The sequence below is a fragment of the Scyliorhinus torazame genome, chromosome 2 (assembly GCF_047496885.1).
Source record: "Scyliorhinus torazame isolate Kashiwa2021f chromosome 2, sScyTor2.1, whole genome shotgun sequence".
Lineage (NCBI taxonomy): Eukaryota > Metazoa > Chordata > Chondrichthyes > Carcharhiniformes > Scyliorhinidae > Scyliorhinus > Scyliorhinus torazame.
Window position 1 is genome coordinate 201514742 of NC_092708.1, and position 18725 is coordinate 201533466.

The following is an 18725-nucleotide window of genomic DNA, read 5'->3' on the forward strand; positions in this document are numbered from 1 at the left end:
GTGCACCCAGAAACGGTAAGGCGCTGCTCCCTGCACACCTATCCCGCATCCCAAACCATCACCCTCACCTCTGGGTCCCATTCGGTCCAAATCAAGGGGTACTGTATTGCGAATCTCGCGATCCAATGTGCCGAATACGCCCGTTTTCACCTCTGCGTCCCTCTGCTGCTCGGCCTGGATTTCCAATGTAGCCACCGAAGCCTGACCTTGAGGTTCGGCGGACCCTTGCCCCCCTTCACGGTATGCAGCATCGCAACACTGAAAATTGCACCCCGCTCACTATTCGCGAACTTCACCCCCGACTGTAAGGCCGTCGCCACCAGGAGCCGGCGGTACAGTGCCCAAGATATGACTTTCATCAAGTCCGAGGTCGCCTCGAAATAGGGGGTCATCGAGGCTAGCAACAGCCCCTGGAGGGCATAAATGGTGGTAGTCCGGTCCGGGGAAAAGAAACGGATGGTCGTGGATTACAGGCAGACCATAAACCGCTTCACGCAGCTCGATGCGTACTCCCTCCCCCGCATAACAGAGATGGTCAACCGGATCGCGCAATACACGGTCGATCTGAAGTCTGCCTACAACCAGCTTCCTATCCGCCCGGAAGACCGCCTCTATACTACTTTTGAAGCAGCCGGCCGGCTTTTCCACTTCCTTAGGGTCCACTTTGGCGTTACTAATGGGGTCAAATGGTGGACCAGTACGGGCTGCGGGCTACTTACCCGTACATGGACAATGTCACCATCTGCGGCCATGATCAGCAGGACCATGACGCAAACATTGAAAAGTTTCTCCAGACCGCCCGGGCACTCAACCTGACCTACAACAAAGAAAAATGCATTTTCCACACAACCCGACTAGCCATCCTCGGCTACGTCGTGGAAAACAGGGTCCTAGGGCCCGACCCTGACCGCATGCGCCCCCTCAAGGAACTCCCCCTACCCCATAGTCTCAAGGCCCTTAAACGGTGCTTGGGGCTTTTCTCCTATTATGCCCAGTGGGTCCCCAAATATGCGGACAAAGCCCACCCACTCATAAAGACCACGATTTTTCCCCTCACGGCTGAGGCCCGGTCGGCCTTCAGCCATATCAAGGCCGACATCATCAAGGCCGCTATGCACGTGGTGGACGAAACCATCCCTTTTCAGGTCGAGAGCGATGCTTTAGATGTCGCCCTGGCTGCTACCCTTAACCAGGCAGGCAGCCAGTAGCATTCTTTTCCCGAACCCTCAACGCCTCCGAGATCCGGCACTCTGCAGTCGAGAAGGATGCGCAAGCCATTGTGGAGGCCGTGCGGCACTGGAGGCACTACCTAGCCGGTAGGAGGTTCACCCTCGTCACTGACCAACGGTCGGTCGCCTTCATGTTCGATAACGCGCAACGGGGCAAAATCAAAAATGACAAGATCTTGAGGTGGAGAATTGAGCTCTCTACCTACATGTATGATATTAAGTATCGCCCAGGGGAGCTCAACGAGCCCCCAGATGCCCTGTCCCGCGGCACATGCGCCAACGCGCAGGAGGATCGTCTGCAGGCTATCCACAATGACCTCTGTTACCCGGGGGTCACCCGGCTCACCCATTTTCTTAAGTCCCGCAACCTACCCTACTCCACCGAGGAGGTCAGAGCCATGACCAAGGCTTGCCAAATCTGCGCGGAGTGCAAACCGTACTTCTATCGACCAGGCAAGGCTCGTAAAGGCCTCTGGGCCCTTTGAGCGACTAAGCATGGACTTCAAAGGGCCCCTCCCGTCCACCAACCGTAATACCTATTTTTTTTTTTTTTAAATAATATTTTATTGAAAATTTTTGGTCAACCAACACAGTACATTGTGCATCCTTTACACAACATTATAACAATACAGATAATAATGACCTTTTTTATTTAAACAAGAACAAAAGAAAACAACAACAAATAAATAAATATTAAATAACAAAAAATAAAAACTAGCCCTAATTGGCAACTGCCTTGTCTCAGGCCACCCCCCCCCCCCCCCCCCCCACCCCCCACACCCCAAGTCCTGGGCTGCTGCTGCTGCCTTCTTTGTTCTCCCCTATCTATCTTTCCGCAAGATATTCGACGAACGGTTGCCACCGCCTAGTAAACCCTTGAGCCGACCCCCTTAGGACGAACTTAATCCGCTCTAACTTTATGAACCCCGCCATATCATTTATCCAGGTCTCCACCCCCGGGGGCTTGGCTTCTTTCCACATTAGCAATATTCTGCGCCGGGCTACTAGGGACGCAAAGGCCAAAACATCGGCCTCTTTCGCCTCCTGCACTCCCGGCTCTTGTGCAACCCCAAATATAGCCAACCCCCAGCTTGGTTCGACCCGGACTCCTACTACTTTCGAAAGCACCTTTGTCACCCCCATCCAAAACCCCTGTAGTGCCGGGCATGACCAAAACATATGGGTATGATTCGCTGGGCTTCTCGAGCACCTCGCACACCTATCCTCCACCCCAAAAAATTTACTGAGCCGTGTTCCAGTCATATGTGCCCTGTGTAATACCTTAAACTGAATCAGGCTTAGCCTGGCGCACGAGGACGACGAGTTTACCCTGTTTAGGGCATCTGCCCACATCCCCTCCTCAATCTCCTCCCCTAGCTCTTCTTCCCATTTCCCTTTTAGTTCGTCCATCATAGTCTCCCCTTCGTCTCTCATTTCCCTATATATAGCCGACACCTTACCGTCCCCCACCCATTTCTTTGAGATGACTCTGTCCTGCACCTCTTGTGTCGGAAGCTGCGGGAATTCCCTCACCTGCTGCCTCGCAAAAGCCCTCAATTGCATATACCTGAATGCATTCCCTTGGGGCAACCCATATTTCTCGGTCAGCGCTCCCAGACTCGCAAACTTCCCATCCACAAATAGATCTTTCAATTGCGTTATACCTGCTCTTTGCCACATTCCATATCCCCCATCCATTCCCCCCGGGGCAAACCTATGGTTGTTTCTTATCGGGGACCCCCCCAGTGCTCCGGTCTTTCCCCTATGTCGTCTCCACTGTCCCCAAATCTTCAGTGTAGCTACCACCACCGGACTCGTGGTATAGTTCCTTGGTGAGAACGGCAATGGGGCTGTCACCATAGCCTGCAGGCTGGTCCCCCTACAGGACGCCCTCTCTAATCTCTTCCACGCCGCTCCTTCCTCCTCTCCCATCCACTTACTCACCATTGAAATATTAGCGGCCCAATAATACTCACTTAGGCTTGGTAGTGCCAGCCCCCCCCTATCCCTACTACGCTGTAAGAATCCCTTCCTCACTCTCGGAGTCTTCCCGGCCCAAACAAAACCCATAATACTCTTTTCTATCCTTTTGAAAAAAGCCTTCGTGATCACCACCGGGAGACACTGAAACACAAAAAGGAATCTCGGGAGGACCACCATCTTAACTGCCTGCACCCTCCCTGCCATTGACAATGCTACCATGTCCCATCTCTTGAAATCTTCCTCCATCTGTTCCACCAACCGCGTCAAATTTAGCCTGTGCAATGTGCCCCAATTCTTAGCTATCTGGATCCCCAGGTAACGAAAGTCTCTTGTTACCTTCCTCAACGGTAGGTCTTCTATTTCTCTACTCTGCTCCCCTGGATGCACCACAAACAGCTCACTCTTTCCCATGTTCAATTTATACCCTGAAAAATCCCCAAACTCCCCAAGTATCCGCATTATTTCTGGCATCCCCTCCGCTGGATCCGCCACATATAGTAGCAGATCATCCGCATATAAAGATACCCGGTGTTCTTCTCCTCCCCTAAGTATTCCCCTCCATCCCTTGGAACCTCTCAGCGCTATCGCCAGGGGCTCAATCGCCAGTGCAAACAGTAATGGGGACAGAGGACATCCCTGCCTTGTCCCTCTATGGAGCCGAAAATATGCCGATCCCCGTCCATTCGTGACTACACTCGCCACTGGGGCCCTATACAACAGCTGCACCCATCTAACATACCCCTCTCCGAACCCAAATCTCCTCAACACCTCCCACAGATAATCCCACTCCACTCTATCAAATGCTTTCTCGGCATCCATCGCCACTACTATCGCCGTTTCACCCTCTGGTGGGGCCATCATCATTACCCCTAACAACCTCCGTATGTTCGTGTTCAGCTGTCTCCCCTTCACAAACCCAGTTTGGTCCTCATGAACCACCCCCGGGACACATTCCTCTATTCTCATTGCCATTACCTTGGCCAAGACCTTGGCATCTACATTGAGGAGGGAGATTGGTCTGTAGGACCCGCATTGTAGCGGATCCTTTTCCTTCTTTAAAAGAAGCGATATCGTTGCTTCTGACATAGTCGGGGGCAGTTGTCCCCTTTCCTTTGCCTCGTTGAAGGTCCTCGTCAGTAGCGGGGCGAGCAAGTCCAAATATTTTCTGTAAAATTCAACTGGGAATCCGTCCGGTCCCGGGGCCTTTCCCGTCTGCATGTTCCTAATTCCTTTCACCACTTCTTCTACCGTGATCTGTGCTCCCAATCCCATCCTTTCCTGCTCTTCCACCTTGGGAATTTCCAGCCGATCCAAAAACTCCATCATTCTCTCCCTCCCATCCGGGGGTTGAGCTTCATACAATTTTTTATAAAATGTCTTAAACACTTCATTCACTCTCTCCGCTCCCCGCTCCGTCTCTCCATCTTCGTCTCTCACCCCCCCTATTTCCCTCGCTGCTCCCCTTTTCCTCAATTGGTGTGCCAGCAATCTGCTCGCCTTCTCTCCATATTCATACTGTACACCCTGCGCCTTCCTCCATTGTGCCTCTGCAGTGCCTGTGGTCAGCAAGTCAAATTCCACATGCAGCCTTTGCCTTTCCCTATACAGTCCCTCCTCCGGTGCTTCCGCATACTGTCTGTCCACCCTCAAAAGTTCTTGCAACAACCGCTCCCGTTCCTTACTCTCCTGCTTCCCTTTATGTGTCCTTATTGATATCAGCTCCCCCCTAACCACCGCCTTCAACGCCTCCCAGACCACTCCCACCTGAACCTCCCCATTGTCATTGAGTTCCAAGTACTTTTCAATGCATCCCCTCACCCTTAAGCACACCCCCTCATCCGCCATTAGTCCCATATCCATTCTCCAGGGTGGACGCCCTCTTGTTTCCTCCCCTATCTCCAAGTCTACCCAGTGTGGGGCATGATCCGAAATGGCTATAGCCGTATATTCCGTTCCCCTCACCCTCGGGATCAATGCCCTACCCAACACAAAAAAGTCTATGCGTGAATAGACTTTATGGACATAGGAGAAAAACGAGAACTCCTTACTCCTAGGTCTACTGAATCTCCACGGGTCCACCCCTCCCATCTGCTCCATAAAATCCTTAAGCACCTTGGCTGCTGCCGGCCTCCTACCAGTCCTGGACTTCGACCTATCCAGCCTTGGTTCCAACACCGTGTTAAAGTCTCCCCCCATTATCAGCTTTCCGGTCTCTAGGTCTGGGATGCGTCCTAGCATTCGCCTCATAAAATTGGCATCGTCCCAATTCGGGGCATACACGTTTACCAACACCACCATCTCTCCCTGTAATTTGCCACTCACCATCACGTATCTGCCCCCGTTATCCGCCACTATAGTCTTTGCCTCGAACATTACCCGCTTCCCCACTAATATAGCCACCCCCCTGTTTTTCGCATCCAGCCCCGAATGGAACACCTGCCCTACCCATCCTTTGCGCAACCTAACCTGATCTATCAGTTTCAGGTGCGTTTCCTGTAACATGACCACATCTGCTTTAAGTTTCTTAAGGTGTGCGAGTACTCGTGCCCTCTTTATCGGCCCGTTAAGCCCCCTCACGTTCCACGTGATCAGCCGAGTTGGGGGGCTTCCCACCCCCCCCCCTTGCCGGTTAGCCATCATCTTTTTCCAGCTTCTCGCCCAGTTCCCACGCGGCTGTATTTCTCCCAGACGGTGCCCCCTCGCCCATCCTTTCCCGCACCCACTCCCCCCTTTCCCCAGCAGCAGCAACCCAGTAATTCCCCCCTCCCCCCCCCCGCTAGACCCCCCGCTAGCGTAATTACTCCCCCCATGTTGTTCCCAGAAGTCAGCAAACTCTGGCTGACCTCGGCTTCCCCCCGTGATCACGGCTCGCCCCGTGCGGCGCCCCCTCCTTCCTGCTTCTCTATTCCCGCCATAATTATCATAGCGCGGGAACCAAGCCCGCGCCTCTCCCTCGGCCCCGCCTCCCATGGCCAACGCCCCATCTCCTCTCCCTCCCCACCTCCCCCCATCACCACCTGTGGGAGAAAGAAAAGTTACCATACCGCAGGATTAATCATACAATCCCTCTTCGCCCCCCCCCCCCCACTCGTCCCACCACTTTGTCCAAACGTTCATTTTCGTAGTCCAATCATTCCAATTTTTCTTCTACAATAAAAGTCCACGCTTCATCCGCCGTCTCAAAGTAGTGGTGCCTCCCTTGATATGTGACCCACAGTCTTGCCGGTTGCAGCATTCCAAACTTTATCTTTTTTTTGTGAAGTACCGCTTTGGCCCGATTAAAGCTCGCCCTCCTTCTCGCCACCTCCGCACTCCAATCTTGATAGACGCGGATCACCGCGTTCTCCCATTTACTACACCGAGTTTTCTTCGCCCATCTAAGGACCATTTCTCTATCCTTAAAACGGAGAAATCTCACCACTATGGCTCTGGGAGCTTCTCCTGCTCTCGGTCCTCGCACCATAACTCGGTATGCTCCCTCCACCTCCAACGGACCCGTCGGGGCCTCCACTCCCATTAACGAGTGCAGCATCGTGCTCACATATGCCCCGACGTCCGCCCCCTCCACACCTTCAGGAAGGCCAAGAATCCTCAAGTTGTTCCTCCTTGCGTTATTTTCCAGTGCCTCCAACCTCTCCACAGATCGTTTCTGGTGTGCCTCCTGTATCTCCGACTTCACCACCAGGCCCTGTATGTCGTTTTCATTCTCTGCTGCTTTCGCCTTCACGACCCGAAGCTCCTGCTCCTGGGTCTTTTGTTCCTCTTTCAGCCCTTCAATCGCCTGTAATATCGGGGCCAACAACTCTTTCTTCATTTCCTTTTTTATCTCCTCCACGCAGCGTTTCAAAAACTCTTGTTGTTCAGGGCCCCATATGAAACTGCCACCTTCCGACGCCATCTTGGTTTCTGCTTGCCTTCCTTGCCGTTGTTCCAAAGGATCCGCTGCAATCCGGCCACTTTCCTCTCCTTTTTCCATCCGTGTCCAGGGGGAACACCCTTCTGGTTGACCGCACGGTGTTTTCAGCCGTTAAAATTGCCGTTGGGGCTCCTATCAAGAGCCCAAAAGTCCGTTTCACAGGGAGCTGCCGAAACGTGCGACTCAGCTGGTCATCGCCGCACCCGGAAGTCGTAATACCTATTTTTTAACCGTCATCGTCGAGTTCTCCTGCTTCCCATTCGTTGTCCCCTGCCCCGACATGACCTCGGCCACCATTATAAAGGCACTGCACAGCACCTTCACCCTGTTCGGTTTCCCCACTTATATCCACAGCGACCGGGGTACATCGTTCATGAACGATGAGCTGCGTCAGTACTGCGTCAGCAAGGGCATCGCCTCGAGCAGAACGACCAGCTACAGCCCGCGGGGAAATGGGCAGGTGGAGAGGGAGAATGCGACAGTTTGGAAGGCTGTACTTTTGGCCCTACGGTCGAGAAGTCTCCCAACTACCCGCTGGCAGGGGGTCCTACCCGACGCGCTCCACTCCATCAGGTCGCTCCTCTGTGTGGCCACGAACGAGACCCCTCACAATCGCTTGTTTGTCTTTCCCAGGAAGTCCACCTCTGGGGTCTCGCTTCCACCTTGGCTGATGACTCCGGGACCTGTCCTTCTCCGGAGGCACGTGAGGAACCATAAGATGGACCCTCTGGTCGAGAGGGTCCAGCTGCTACATGCAAACCCTCAGTACGCCTGTGTCGCGTACCTCGGACGAATGGCAAGATACGGTTTCCCTGCGGGATCTGGCACCCGCTGGTTCCCCTACTAACGCCCCCCCCCTCTCCAATGTTCCCCCTTGCACCCCACACCGCCTGTTGCAACCAACCGCGTGCCCCCCTCGCGCCTCCTCCTCCTTCCTCCACACCGGCGATGTCACCGCCACCCCCAGCTACCCTCCCTGCTCCCCAAACCCCTACCTCGCACCGCACAAAAGCTCCGACCACCGTGCTCCCGGATGTACCCTCATCGAAGACGTCCAATTCTGCCGTACCATCGCCCGAGATGAGAAGGTCGACAAGGACGATCAGGCCTCCAAAGAGAATGGACATGTAATCCCACTTCACCCCCGACGGGGGTAAATGTGATGAATGGGTAATGTGCCTTTAAGATCATGCATGTAATGTCCCTTTAAGACGGGTTTGGAACCCCGGGGGGATTCCGCCTCCGGCCCCACCTCCCAGGGGCTGGATATAAGGTGACGTCCTGTGGGCGGCGCTCAGTGAGCACTCATCTCTCCGGCTGGCGAAGTTCTCTGTTTATTAAAGCCTTTGTTTTACGAGTACACTCTCTCGTGTCATAATTGAGGGTATATCAGGCTGCTACATTTCATCCATTACAAGAGTGACCAGATGTAAAAAAGAAAGACTAAATTGGCTGTGAATCGCTTTGGGATGGCCTGAGGTTGTGAAAGGTACTATACAAATGCAAGCCTTTCTTTGGGGGAGAAGAATAAAAAGGAATGAATGCCACAACATCAACGCTGCTAATCTGCAGAAAGTTCAACTGACCTGCCGTGTATTTAAGCCTCTCACTTTTATGAAAGCCTGTCACAGATGAAATAATTGAGACAGAGCTGGGAGTCGACAGGCCTGCCAGAACAAATCAGTCAAATAATTTACCACAATAAGAATAATTGTGAGGCAGTGCCCACGGTTGAACGCACAGTCTCCACAAATAAGAAGTGATGGTTTTGCATATGCTGAGGGATTCCACAGTAGCACTTCATCTATTTATGTTGTCATTTCATTTGGTTATCCTAAATTCACAACCTGATCATGCTTCAAAGCAGCAGCGTTCTCAACACAAACACTGTGCATGCTGGAAATCTGAAATCAAAACAGTGCTGGAAGTATTCAGCAGATCTGGCAGCATCTGTGCAGAGAAACAGGTCAATGACCAAGTTGCAACTGAAAGGTCATCGACTCAAACCATTTACTCGGTTTCTTTCTCCGGAGATGCTGCCAGACAACAGCTTGTATTTATCATTGAATCGTTGCAGCGGGAATGCCAGCATCTGGCCCTTTGGGTCCATGTCAGCTTTCTGCGGGAGCAACTCCGTTAGTCCCACTCCTCCATCCTTTCGTCATAGCCCTTTTTCTGTAGGTGATATAACTAATTCCCTTTTGAAAGCAACACTGAATCTGCCTCCTCCAGATCCGAACTATTCACTGCATAAAGTGTTTTTACCTCATGTGGACCGGGATTCTCCAGGTGCTGAAGCCAAAATCGCGTTTCCGACCAAACCGGGGGCGGTGCCACTTTCACAATGCTCTGTCCTCTCCAAAGTGCCGTATCGAGGGCCTCAGGACGTTGCCCGAGACCCAGCCCCCGATGCTCCGCCCCCAACCGGCCGAGTTCCCGCTGTTTCGGTCGCATGTGTTATCACCCGTCAGGAACTCGGCGTGACGGCTGCGGACTCAGTCCAGCGCCGCCTCTGTCGGGGGAGGGCCGATCCATGGGCAGGGTGGACTTTGTCAGGGGCTGGGGGCACTGTTGGGGGGTGGTCCAGGGCTCGCGAGCCGGCCAAAGGGGGGTGCACTATCTTGCAGGCCGGGTCCGTGCGCATGCGCGGCCACAGACCCGACAACTCTCCGGGCCGTGTCGGCAGCTAGAGCCGGGTGCTCTATGCTGCCTTCCTGCTTGCCCCCAGCGAAACGGAGGATCGGTGGGCGTTTTGTGCCAAATTTTCAGGCATAAAACACCACTGTTCCCACCCCGGCGTCAGGACATAGCCTCAGAATCAGAGAATGCAGCCTGTGGTCTTTTGCTGTTTTGCCAATCACCTTCAGTCAGTGTCCTTTGGTTCTTGACCCTTCCATCAATGGGAAACTTCTCTCTATCTGCTCTGTCAGGACTCTTTATAATATTCAACATCTCGATCACAATCTCCTCTTAGCCTTCTCTTGCCGGAGGAGATTCAACTTCAGCTCCTTCTGTCTCCATCATTTAAAAAAATAAATTTGGAGTACCCAATTCTTTTTTCCCAATTAAGGAGCAATTTAGCGTGGCCAATCCACCTACCCAGCACAACATTTTGGGTTGTGGGGGTGAGACCCACACAGACACGGGGAGAAGTTGCAAACTCCAGTCACCCAGAGCCGGATCGAGCCCAGATCCTCAACGCCGTGACTTCTGTCTCCATCATGTAAATCTTTCCTAAAGTGTAGGGCCCATAATGCTTTTTGTTTCATTAATTTTATTTCAAGCATGTGTAAAAAAAAAGCAACATATTCAAAAACACACTCCACAAACTCAGTCCACAGTTTGAACAATTTCCCCCCCTTTTTACTCCCTTCCTCTCCCCCCCCCCCCCCCCACCCCCATGACAAATAGTTCCTGAAACATTCTCTTTTACAACCCCCACCGTGTCTTCAAGACCTCCGCTGACCCCCTCAACTCAAATTTTCCAACCGGAGAAAGTCATACATGTCCCCCAGTCAGGCTGCCACCCCAGCAGCGTATCTGACCTTAAATTCAGTAAAATCCTCTGCCGGGCAATTAGAGAGGCGAAGGCCACAACATTGGCCCCCTTCCCATCCATCAGCTCCAGCATTTCCGATACCCCAAAGATCGCCACCATTGGGTCCGGCCTGACTTCCAACCCCACAATCTTGGTAACGTCCCCAACACGGCTTCCCAGTACGTCTCCAGCTTCTCGCAACCCCAGAACATATGTACATGAATCGCCGGCCCTCACCCATTATTGTCGCACTCAGCGGCCACTGCTTGGAAAAACCCACTCATCCTCGCCCGGGTCGTATGTACCCTGTGCACCACCATGAACTGAATCAAGATCATCCTTGTGCAGGAGCAGGTTGAATTCACCCACCGCATCGCCTCACACCAGAGTCCCCAGTCTATTTTGCCCCCAGCTCTTCATTCCATTTGTCCTTGATCCTCAGCTCCACTTTCCGGCCCAAACACCATAACCCTTAATCCCTTTATTCTTCAAAAAACTATCTATCTTTATCTTAAAAATTTAATGAAGGAGTCTCTACTGCTTCACTGGGCAACGAATTCCATAGACTCACAACCCTTTGGGTGAAGAAGTTCCTCCTAAACTCAGTCCTAAATCTACTTCCCCTTATTTTGAGGCTATGCCCCCTAGTTCTGCTTTCACCCGCCAGTGGAAACAACCTGCTCGCATCTATCCTATCTATTCCCTTCATAATCTTATATGTTTCTATAAGATCCCCCCTCATCCTTCTAAATTCTAACGAGTACAGTCCCAGTCTACTCAACCTCTCCTCGTAATCCAACCCCTTCAGCTCTGGGATTAACCTAGTGAATCTCCTCTGCACACCCTCCAGTGCCAGTACGTCCTTTCTCAAGTAAGGAGACCAAAACTGAACACACTACTCCAGGTGTGGCCTCACTAACACCTTATACAATTGCAGCAGAACCTCCCTAGTCTTAAACTCCATCCCTCTAGCAATGAAGGACAAAATTCCATTTGCCTTCTTAATTACCTGTTGCACCTGTAAACCAACTTTTTGCGACTCATGCACTAGCACACCCAGGTCTCTCTGCACAGCAGCATGTTTTAATATTTTATCATTTAAATAATAATCCCTTTTGCTGTTATTCCTACCAAAATGGATAACCTCACATTTGTCAACATTGTATTCCATCTGCCAGACCCTAGCCCATTCTCTTAGCCTATCCAAATCCCTCTGCAGACTTCCAGTATCCTCTGCACTTTTTGCTTTACCACTTATCTTAGTGTCGTCTGCAAACTTGGACACATTGCCCTTGGTCCCCAACTCCAAATCATCTATGTAAATTGTGAACAGTTGTGGGCCCAACACTGATCCCTGAGGGACACCACTAGCTACTGATTGCCAACCAGAGAAACACCCATTAATCCCCACTCTTTGCTTTCTATTAATTAACCAATCCTCTATCCATGCTACTACTTTACCCTTAATGCCATGCATTTTTATCTTATGCCACAACCTTTTGTGTGGCACCTTGTCAAAGGCTTTCTGGAAATCCAGATATACCACATCCATTGGCTCCCCGTTATCTACCGCACTGTCAATGTCCTCAAAAAATTCCACTAAATTAGTTAGGCATGACCTGCCCTTTATGAACCCATGCTGCGGCTGCCCAATGGGACAATTTCCATCCAGATGCCTCGCTATTTCTTCCTTGGTGATAGATTCCAGCATCTTCCCTACTACCGAAGTTAAGCTCACTGGCCTATAATTACCCGCTTTCTGCCTACCTCTTTTTTAAACAGTGGTGTCACGTTTGCTAATTTCCAATCCGCCGGGACCACCCCAGAGTCTAGTGAATCTTGGTAAATTATCACTAGTGCATTTGCAATTTCCCTAGCCATCACTTTTAGCATTCTGGGATGCATTCCATCAGGTCCAGGAGACTTGTCTACCTTTAGCCCCATTAGCTTGCCCATCACTACCTCCTTGGTGATAACAATCCTCTCAAGGTCCTCACCTGTCATAGCCTCATTTCCATCAGTCACTGGCATGTTATTTGTGTCTTCCACTGTGAAGACCGACCTAAAAAACCTGTTCAGTTCCTCAGCCATTTCCTCATCTCCCATTACTAAATCTCCCTTCTCACCCTCCAAAGGACCAATATTTACCTTAGCCACTCTTTTTTGTTTTATGTATTTGTAGAAACTTTTACTGTCTGTTTTTATATTCTGAGCAAGTTTACTCTCATAATCTATCTTACTCTTCTTTATAGCTTTTTTAGTAGCTTTCTGTTGCCCCCTAAAGATTTCCCAGTCCTCTAGTCTCCCACTGATTTTTGCTACTTTGTATGTTTTTTCCTTCAATTTGATACTCTCCCTTATTTCCTTAGATATCCACGGTCGATTTTCCATCTTTTTACCGCCCTTCCTTTTTGTTGGTATAAACCTTTGCTGAGCACTGTGAAAAATCACTTGGAAGGTTCTCCACTGTTTCTCAACTGTTTCACTATAAAGTCTTTGCTCCCAGTCTACCTTAGCTAGTTCTTCTCTCATCCCATTGTAATCTCCTTTGTTTAAGCACAAAACACTAGTGCTTGATTTTACCTTCTCACCCTCCATCTGTATTTTAAATTCCACCATATTGTGATCGCTCCTTCCGAGAGGATCCCTAACTATGAGATCCTGAATCAATCCTGTCTCATTACATAGGACCAGATCTAGGACCGCTTGTTCCCTCGTAGGTTCCATTACATACTGTTCTAGGAAACTATCGCGGATACATTCTATAAACTCCTCCTCATGGCTGCCTTGACCGACCTGGTTAAACCAATCAACATGTAGATTAAAATCCCCCATGATAACTGCTGTACCATTTCTACATGCATCAGTTATTTGTTTGTTTATTGCCTGCCCCACCATAATGTTACTATTTGGTGGCCTATGGATTACTCCTATCAGTGACTTTTTCACCTTACTATTCCTGATTTCCACCCAAATGGATTCAACCTTATCCTCCATTGCACCGATATCATCCCTTACTGTTGCCCGGATGTCATCCTTAAATAACAGAGCTACACCACCTCCCTTACCATCCACTCTGTCCTTCCGAAAGGTTTGATACCCTCGGATATTTAACTCCCAGTCGTGGTCATCCTTTAACCATGTTTCAGTAATGGCCACTAAATCATAGTCATTCACAATGATTTGCGCCATCAACTCATTTACCTTATTCCAAATACTACGAGCATTCAGGTAAAGTACACTTATGTTGGCTTTTTTACCTCTGTTCTGAATCTTAACACCTCAATCAGTAACCTCTCCTATGTTATATTTCCTCTTAACCTTTCTCCTAATTTTCCTTGTCGTCGAACCCATATCTTCCTGTAACAACCTGCCGCGTCGCTTACCATTAATGTTTTCACTTCCTGTTTTATTTCTTTTAGTATTCCTGGTCCTATTCACTGAGCTCCCCTCAGTCACTGTACCTTGTACTGTCGCCCTTTTTGATTTTTTTTTTTAATAAATATTTTATTGAAAATTTTTGGTCAACCAACACAGTACATTGTGCATCCTTTACACAATATTATAACAACACAAATAACAATGACCTATTTTATAAACAAAAAATGAATAAATAATAAATAACAAAAATGAAAACTAACCCTAATTGGCAACTGCCTTATCACAAGTAACACTCTCCAAAAATATAATTTAACAGTCCAATATATAATTATCTGTCGCAACGACCTATACATATTATACAGTATATATTAACAACCCTGAGAGTCCTTCTGGTTCCTCCTCCCCCCCCCCCCCCCCCCCCCGATCCTGGGCTGCTGCTGCCTTCTTTTTTCCATTCCATCTATCTTTCTGCGAGGTATTCGACGAACGGTTGCCACCGCCTGGTGAACTCTTGAGCCGACCCCCTTAGAACGAACTTAATCCGCTCTAGCTTTATAAACCCTGCCATGTCATTTATCCAGGTCTCCACCCCCAGGGGCTTGGCTTCTTTCCACATTAACAATATCCTGCGCCGGGCTACTAGGGACGCAAAGGCCAAAACATCGGCCTCTCTCGCCTCCTGCACTCCCGGCTCTTGTGCAACCCCAAATATAGCCAACCCCCAGCTTGGTTCGACCCGGACCCCCACTACTTTTGAAAGCACCTTTGTCACCCCCATCCAAAACCCCTGTAGTGCCGGGCATGACCAAAACATATGGGTATGATTCGCTGGGCTTCTCGAGCACCTCGCACACCTATCCTCCACCCCAAAAAATTTACTGAGCCGTGCTCCAGTCATATGCGCCCTGTGTAATACCTTAAACTGAATCAGGCTTAGCCTGGCACACGAGGACGACGAGTTTACCCTGCTTAGGGCATCTGCCCACAGCCCCTCCTCGATCTCCTCCCCCAGCTCTTCTTCCCATTTCCCTTTTAGTTCATCTACCATAGTCTCCCCTTCGTCCCTCATTTCCCTATATATATCTGACACCTTACCATCCCCCACCCATGTGTTTGAGATCACTCTGTCCTGCACCTCTTGTGTCGGGAGCTGCGGGAATTCCCTCACCTGTTGCCTCGCAAAAGCCCTCAGTTGCATATACCTGAATGCATTCCCTTGGGGCAACCCATATTTCTCGGTCAGCGCTCCCAGTCTCGCGAACTTCCCATCCACAAACAGATCTTTCAGTTGCGTTATTCCTGCTCTTTGCCACATTCCATATCCCCCATCCATTCCCCCCGGGGCAAACCTATGGTTGTTTCTTATCGGGGACCCCCCCCAAGGCTCCAGTCTTTCCCCTATGCCGTCTCCACTGTCCCCAAATCTTCAGTGTCGCCACCACCACCGGGCTTGTGGTGTAGTTCCTCGGTGAGAACGGCAATGGGGCTGTCACCATAGCCTGTAGGCTAGTCTCCCTACAGGACGCCCTCTCTAATCTCTTCCACGCCGCTCCCTCCTCCTCTCCCCTCCACTTACTCACCATTGAAATATTAGCGGCCCAATAATACTCACTTAGGCTCGGTAGTGCCAGCCCCCCCCCCCATCCCTGCTACGCTGTAAGAATCCCTTCCTCACTCTCGGGGTCTTCCCGGCCCACACAAAACCCATGATGCTCTTTTCAATCCTTTTAAAAAAAGCCTTCGTGATCACCACCGGGAGGCACTGAAACACAAAGAGGAATCTCGGGAGGACCACCATCTTAACCGCCTGCACCCTCCCTGCCAGTGACAGGGATACCATATCCCATCTCTTAAAATCCTCCTCCATTTGTTCCACCAACCGCGTTAAATTTAACCTATGCAACGTGCCCCAATTCTTGGCTATCTGGATCCCCAGGTAACGAAAGTCCCCTGTTACCTTCCTCAACGGTAGGTCCTCTATTTCTCTACTCTGCTCCCCTGGATGCACCACAAACAACTCACTTTTCCCCATGTTCAATTTATACCCTGAAAAATCCCCAAACTCCCTAAGTATCCGCATTATTTCTGGCATCCCCTCCGCCGGGTCTGCCACGTATAGCAGCAAATCGTCCGCATACAAAGATACCCGGTGTTCTTCTCCTCCTCTAAGTACTCCCCTCCACTTCTTGGAACCCCTCAACGCTATCGCCAGGGGCTCAATCGCCAGTGCAAACAATAATGGGGACAGAGGGCATCCCTGCCTTGTCCCTCTATGGAGCCGAAAATATGCAGATCCCCGTCTATTCGTGACCACGCTCGCCATCGGGGCCCTATACAGCTGCACCCATCTAACATACCCCTCTCCAAAACCAAATCTCCTCAACACCTCCCACAAATAATCCCACTCCACTCTATCAAATGCTTTCTCGGCATCCATCGCCACTACTATCTCCGTTTCCCCCTCTGGTGGGGCCATCATCATTACCCCTAACAGCCTCCGTATATTCGTGTTCAGCTGTCTCCCCTTCACAAACCCAGTTTGGTCCTCGTGGACCACCCCCGGGACACATTCCTCTATTCTCATTGCCATTACCTTGGCCAGGATCTTGGCATCTACATTTAGGAGGGAAATAGGTCTATAGGACCCGCATTGTAGCGGGTCCTTTTCCTTCTTTAAGAGAAGCGATATCGTTGCTTCAGTCATAGTCGGGGGCAGTTGTCCCCTTTCCTTTGCCTCATTAAAGGTCCTCGTCAATACCGGGGCGAGCAAGTCCACATATTTTCTATAGAATTCGACTGGGAATCCATCCGGTCCCGGGGCCTTTCCCGCCTGCATGCTCCTAATTCCTTTCATCACTTCTTCTACCTCGATCTGTGCTCCCAGTCCCACCCTTTCCAGCTCTTCCACCTTGGGAAATTCCAGCCGATCCAAGAAGCCCATCATTCTCTCCCTCCCATCCGGGGGTTGAGCTTCATATAATTTTTTATAAAATGTCTTGAACACTCCATTCACTCTCTCCGCTCCATCTCTCCTTCCTCATCCCTCACTCCCCCTATTTCCCTCGCTGCTCCCCTTTTCCTCAATTGGTGTGCCAGCAACCTGCTCGCCTTCTCCCCATATTCGTACTGTACACCCTGTGCCTTCCTCCATTGTGCCTCTGCAGTGCCCGTAGTCAGCAAGTCAAATTCTACATGTAGCCTTTGCCTTTCCCTGTACAGTCCCTCCTCCGGTGCTTCCGCATATTGTCTGTCCCCCTTTTTGATTTTTGACTATGGCTTCTCTGCCTTATACCTTCCCCCTTACTGCCTTTTATTTCTGTCCCTGTTTTACTACCTTCCAACTTCCTGCATCGGTTCCCATCCCCCAGCCACATTAGTTTAAACTCTCCCCAACAGCTCGAGCAAACACCCCCCCTTGGACATCGGTTCCAGTCCTGCCCAGGTGCAGACCGTCCGGTTTGTACTGGTCCCACCTCCCCCAGAACCGGTTCCAATGTCCCAGGAATTTGAATCCCTCCCTCTTGTACCATCTCTCGAGCCACGTATTCATCCTCTCTATCCTGACATTCCTACTCTGACTAGCTCGTGGCACTGGTAGCAATCCTGAGATTACTACCTTTGAGGTCCTACTTTTTAGTTTAACTCCTAGCTCCCTAAATTCAGCTTGTAGGACCTCGTCCCGTTTTTTACCTATATCGTTGGTGCCTATGTGCACCACGACAGCTGGCTGTTCACCCTCCCCCCCCAGAATGTCCTGCAGCCGTTCCGAGACATCCTTGACCCTTGCACCAGGGAGGCAACATACCATCCTGGAGTCTCGATTGCGGCCGCAGAACCGCCTGTCTATTCCCCTTACAATTGAGTCCCCTATCACTATAGCCCTGCCATTCTTCTTCCTGCCCAGCTGCGCAGCAGAGCCAGCCACGGTGCCATGAACCTGGCTGCTGCTGCCTTCCCCTGGTGAGCCATCTCCCTCAACAGTATCCAAAGCGGTATATCTGTTTTGCAGGGAGATGACCACAGAGGACACCTGCACTGTCTTCCTACTCTTGCTCTGTCTTTTGGTCACCCATTTACTATCTCCCTCAGTACCTTTCACCTGCAGTGTGACCAACTCGCTAAACGTGCTATCCACGACGTCCTCAGCATCGCGGACGCTCCAAAGTGAGTCCATCCGCAGCTCCAGAGCCGTCAAGCGGTCTAACAGGAGCTGCAACTGGACATACTTCTTGCACGTGAAGGAGCCAGGGACAGTGGACGTGTCCCTGAGCTCCCACATCGCACACGAGGAGCATGACAAGGGTCTGAGATCTCCTGCCATGTCTTAAACCTTTGGTTAACTTCAACAATTTCAACTCCCCCCCCCAAAAATTTAAATAAATAAATAAACAACGAAGAAAAAAATAAATAAATATACCAATGAAAAGAAACAGAAAAACAGAAACACTACTTACCAGTCACAAAAAGCACTTCCTCCACACCCAGCTTCGAATTCCCACCTCGATTCAAATTCCCAAACTCACTCTTAGCTGTGTCTCACTCCTGGCTGTGTCTTCTCTTGCTCACTGGGAGAACTCACTGGGAGTGAGTTTACAAGTGGCTCTTTTTAAACTGTCCTGAATTGACTCCCCTCCCCCACCTGCTTTTAGATCAAGGTAGATTTAAGTGACTGACACTT

The 18725-nt window shown here is 50.5% G+C and overlaps 1 protein-coding gene across 1 annotated transcript in view; it reads right to left on the reverse strand.

Moving 5' to 3' along the window:
* Window positions 1–18520, reverse strand: part of ccnyl1 (cyclin Y-like 1) — a 212162-nt gene extending 193642 nt beyond the window's left edge. Inside the window, exon 1 of the mRNA XM_072482703.1 lies at window positions 18502–18520. The gene's annotated coding sequence lies outside the window, so the exon portion shown is untranslated. The remainder of the gene's footprint in view (window positions 1–18501) is intronic.
* Window positions 18521–18725: the final 205 nt, after the last annotated feature.